We start from the raw sequence: 5,214 nt of genomic DNA, 5'->3' as shown, positions 1-5,214 counted from the left end.
GGCCGGAGCCCGAGCGCTGTCGCAGTGGATTCCAAGTGAACCCTGTCAGCGATAGCACGGCCAGGAAAACTAAACAAACCCACCAACTCCCTCACGAAGGAGCCAGCACAGGAGTTAGCCAAGCAGCTAACGCAGGAGTCACGGAGAGGATTAGCAAGTGTACGGGAGTGAACGAGAGAGAGTAAGGGAGAGAGTAATGGCTCCCCGACCCCCCCCTCGCCTCTGCCCCGAGCATGACGTACTATGGAATGAACCACTCCCTCGGTCAGTTGGGGTCAGATGCCTGAGCTGTGTTCCCCCTACACTGCCTATCACGTCTCTTTAATAGCATTAGTTGTCTTGTGCCCATGTCACTGGGAGGCATTGCGTAAAGGCATGTCAGACTTTAAATCCCTGGAGAACTGCTGTGGGCCTTAGGTAGGTGCTTCCAGTGAAACTTCTCATCCCTTCGAGAGGGGCAGCAAGTTTGGATTTAGAGACTTCTGGATGTTTTAAAGCCCACGTTGTTAATTAATGTTCTGAAAATGATTGGTGCCTGCAGTTGAGCAAAGTAAGTTGTTGCATTCTTGTCAAGCTCTAGCAGCATACAGTTTGTACCCTTTGGTGGTGTGACAGGAGGAGGGCAGTTAGGCTCTCTCTGTAGCTCTTGAGCACATACTAATGAAGGTGGTGAACAGTTTGTGATGTCAGACAGAAGTAATGAGGTAGTCAAACAGGGAGCACTGTCAAAGTGACTGTTTTAATGAGGTCAAACACATTCCTTTGCAGAGGAGAAAAGCCATATTCTTGCGGTATATGTGGAAAGTCCTTCTCCGATTCCAGCGCTAAGAGAAGACACTGCATCTTGCACACAGGCAAGAAGCCTTTCTCCTGCCCAGAATGTAGTTTGCAGTTTGCCCGTCTGGACAACCTGAAGTCTCATTTGAAAATTCATAGCAAGGAGAAGCAGTTTCAGGAAGCCAGCACTGCCCCGGGCAGCAACACTAGTTCAGAAGAAGTGAGGAACATCCTCCAGCTGCAGCAGTATCAGCTTGCCACCTCTGGAGGGCAGGAAATTCAGCTGCTGGTCACAGACGCTGTACATAACATAAACTTCATGCCTAGTCATAATCAAGGCATTAGTATTGTTGCTGCAGAAAATGCCCCCAACGTGACAGCAGGGCAGGCCGCGAACCTCGCGCTGCTTGCTCAGCCACCGCAGCAGTTGCAAAACCTGCTGCTTTCAGCTCAGCAGGAGCAAGCAGAACAAATCCAAAGCATCAATATGATTGCAAACCAAATAGAGACTGCCCAGCCTGAACAAATGCACGTCATCACACTTTCCAAGGAAGCGCTAGAACATCTCCATGCTCATCAAGGACAGAATGAAGAAATCCACTTAGCAGGATCTTCCCATCCAGCTCAGCACGTGCAGCTGACTCAGGAACCAAGTCAAGAGGCTCACTCTAGCCAAGATGCAGTTCCTTCCCATCAAATCCGTGAAGAACAGCATCCAAGCGTACACGTTTCTCAATCCCATCAGCAGTCCCTGTCAGTAAATGCGTCATCTCATGAGCATCCGATTCAAGGACAGGTGTTCTGACATGCCTGTGCACTGCCACAGGGCTAGTCTATAGCATGCTTCTCATCCAGGCAGTGGTTGCAAGGATCAAACCTTCTTTTCTGCAGCATCGTCTAGGTGAAGGTGCATTTCTTGGTGATTTTTGGTGGGTGGCTTTCAGTTTTCCTCTCCTTATTTATTTTAGACTTTTCTTATGTTTCCAGACTGGTGTTTCTCTACCACCCGGTCCATACCTCACAGGCAATTAATGTGGGGTTTTTTGTGCCTCATGCACATCCATGTCTCCTGAGCAGTTGTTTGGCCCCATATTTCCATTTCTATGTGACTCTCCAGAGAAATGTACCTTGCTGGTAGAAGAACAGCATTTAAGGTGTGGAAAGTACAGCTCCTGACAAAAGTCAGCAATACCTGAACTACTGTCAAGCTTAAGACAAGCAGTACTTTTTGCACAGCTGACACCACGTCTTAAGTTTAATGAGCTTTCTCTCTGCAGGTTAGTGTATAATTTTCTGCGTGATCATTCCCTTAAGTGCATTTTCATTTATTGGTGACCAAATCTGTTTGGTTTGGATTGAAATTGTCTCAACCTCTGACCGGCCCTGGCTCGCCCCTTCTGGTCGCTGTATGCTGTACGAGCGTTGCTCCTCAGAAATGCTTAAGGCGCTGCACTTGAATCGTGGCAGTGAGATGGGGCGCTTACGCCAGACGACCGACAAGCCCAGGTTCTGCCCCGTTGGTTCTGCCACTCGCTCTCCGCCTCAGCGTGGGCGAGGGAGTTGACCTCTGTGCCTTGGTTTCATCCGCTGGGAAGTGGGGATGGTGTTCGCACGCTCTGCCAAGCACTTGGAAATGCACTTGATGTTGAAGGCGCCATCTGTTGAAGTGCAGGGTTCTCTTCCTGACAGGACTCGGCCTAAGCTTAGGAGCCAGCGAATATTTAAAGTGTTATTTTTTGTTCTTTGGAGAGCAGAATGTAACGTTACTTTTAATATATGTCAAAGCTGGTAATCGTTTTTGTGGGCCCTTAACGAACAGAATCGCTTCAGAGCGTAACAAGCTGCGGAAATGGGGCTGTTTTCGCTGAGTAGGGTAGGTGCGTACAGGCTGTTTTCAGCGGCTGGCTGACTGCTAACGAAAAAGATCTGACATCTTAATAAAATGCCGTGCCAGCGTACGGCCTTCGCATTTTCTCGAGTTCGGCTACTGCTTAACATCTCACAACGGTGTGCTGAAGTCCAGATAAAATGCCACCGGTACGTAAAGCAGCGTACTCGGCTGTCACTTGAAAACGTCGTGTTTGTGATTGACATTGATTATTTTATGTTTTAAGAAATCAAAAATGTAAAAACTAAGGAATTATCAGGTGGATTCAAAAGCAAAACAGAAGGTCTTTGTATGCGCTTTGGCTTAGGTGACTGCCCAGAGAGAGCCACTGGCATAAAAGCCCAGTGCATGGAATGATGGAATAATTTAAGGTGGAAGGGACTTCCAGAAGCCATCACCTTGCCCAAAGAAGGTCCAAATTGATCATGTTGCTGTTGTCTAGGTGAGTTGGGGCCACTTCCAGGGCTGCAGGTCCTCAGCCTCTCTAGGCCACCACTTCCAGTGTCTGACCACATTCAGAGTGAAAAATGATTCCTGTATTTGATTGGAATTTCCCGTGTTCCAGTTTGTGTCCACAGCTTCTCGTCCTACTGCTGTGCCTCCAAGAAGCGTCTGGCTCTGTCTTCCCTACGTCCTCCCGTTGGGTAGTTGGCAACAGCATTAAGGCCCTCCCAGGGCCGCCTCCTTTTAGGGCCTGAACAAACGTGGTGCTCTCAGCCTTTTCCCTCACGTGCTCCAGCTCTTTAAGCACCTTGATGGTCTGCCCCTGCACTCAGTCCGGTGCATCAGTGCCTGCGTGTCCTGGGGAGCCCAGATTCTGGATAACGTTCCTTGTTCAAGTCTGGACTACTCAGCTGGCTCCTGGCCACCTGCTGCTGGAATTTGACAATGTGAAGATACTTACCCGAGGTACTAGATCAATTTGTATATAAATTGGGCATGAAAAGGGTAGACAGCGGGAACAAATCAATGCCAAAAAATTGTTCCACAGAAAATTGTAGTAGGCTTTTCAGCTTTTGGGTTTTTTTCCTTTTGGTGTGAAGAAACACAATCTATACACTTTCTGCCAGCAAAAAGAACCAGTGTGTTCTGCAGTTGGCTTGAGAAGCTGCAAGAGCAGATGAAGAAAACCAAGGGAAGCTTGTTAGAGCATGACAAAAATTTTACTGATTAATTGTATACATTTGAGTTTACAATAAATATTCTGGCAGTTTCTTCTTAGCAAGTTTGATTTTATCTAAAATACCACAGTGCAGAGCCATAATACTGTCTGGTCGTAAGTTTACTGGAGCCTGAGCTGAGTTCCTTCCCTGCCATACGCTTACGAGTCCTGAGTGCCGGTTACGAGCGAAATTCTAAGACTAGCAGTAAAATAACATAGATACTCGCCTCTTTTTTGAACTTTGATTTGTTCATTACGAAGTTCTTGCGGGATTAAGTGCGCTGCTGCGGCTGTGCTTGAGTCACTGTCACACCGGGATTGCTTGGTGCTTTCCCTGTGAGTAAAAAGAATGAAGTTTTGGGGTTTGGAATTTTCTCACGCTTTTCTGCCAAGCCGCCAGCGAAGAAACGTGCCACGGAGAGCGGCACAGCAGCCACTCCTCCTGCACCGTGCCCGGCTGTCGGCACATGTTGCGGCTTGGTGCTCGAGAAGCTGGCGTGGTTCCTCTTCCCGCGAGCGTTGCTTTCTCGACGCTATTTGCTCCCTTTCCAGTCGATGCGTTTCTGTCAGAGGTGAAAACAAATCCCTCTTCTGCCTGTGCGTTCTCTAAGGCCACAGCTGAAGCCTCGGATTGCTTTGAATCTGAACGAAAACCCCTTCAGCTTTGCTTTTCTGTCTGTAGCAAAAAGACGCGTGCCTTAAAATCTAAAGCAGCTCACTGGGTATCTTTGCTCCTTAGCCACTACACACCAGTCTTTTTCCCTCACGTAATCTTCTTCGCAAATCCACCTCGCTGCTTATTATGGCATAATGAGGTTAGGGTTTTGGGATGCAGGAGAATAAGTGGACTACGGAAGGAGCCATTTTTGTGAGCAGTGGGCACTGTTGCGTGTTCCCTCTACTCCTCCAGTGCAGTTGAGCTTTCAAAAGGATCTTACTGTTGCTATTTTCAAATGCAAGTTTATGAAATTTTGGCTTTTTCTTCAAGATTCTGGCCGATTTGCCAGGTGAAAGTTGTAACAAATTCCCGAGGGGCGGAGCAAGCCCGCTGTGTGAGTGCTGTGTGTATACTCGCTCTTCTTGCCGGTTCCATTCACGCTGCGGCTCTAAGTGGCGTCTCTTGGCCTGGGCGGTCGGAAGCTGGAGAGCCTGCTGCTCCCTTCATGGATGCTGAGGCGCTGGCAGCGTGGTCGAGACCGGTGGAGCTTCTAGTCCAGCATCTCCTTTCTGACAAACGGAGTATTTCACGTGAGCTGCAAAGGTCGGATGTCCTGCCAATATGAAAATCTTCGTCCCAGCACGCGTCGCTTTGCTTGGGTGGCTTTTTTGTACGGGTTTGACGCTCTCGTTTCTGCTCAGAGGACTGAAAATGGGGTGGTACGGCAGT

The 5,214-nt window shown here is 48.5% G+C and overlaps 1 pseudogene; it reads left to right on the top strand.

Moving 5' to 3' along the window:
• Positions 1–742: 742 nt before the first annotated feature.
• Positions 743–1,582, top strand: LOC104511084 (annotated as a pseudogene).
• Positions 1,583–5,214: the final 3,632 nt, after the last annotated feature.

This window comes from Eurypyga helias, unplaced genomic scaffold (assembly GCF_000690775.1).
Source record: "Eurypyga helias isolate BGI_N326 unplaced genomic scaffold, ASM69077v1 scaffold12356, whole genome shotgun sequence".
Taxonomy (NCBI): domain Eukaryota; kingdom Metazoa; phylum Chordata; class Aves; order Eurypygiformes; family Eurypygidae; genus Eurypyga; species Eurypyga helias.
The sequence above is the reverse complement of the archived record's forward strand: the minus strand, read 5'-3'. Positions and strand labels throughout refer to the sequence as shown.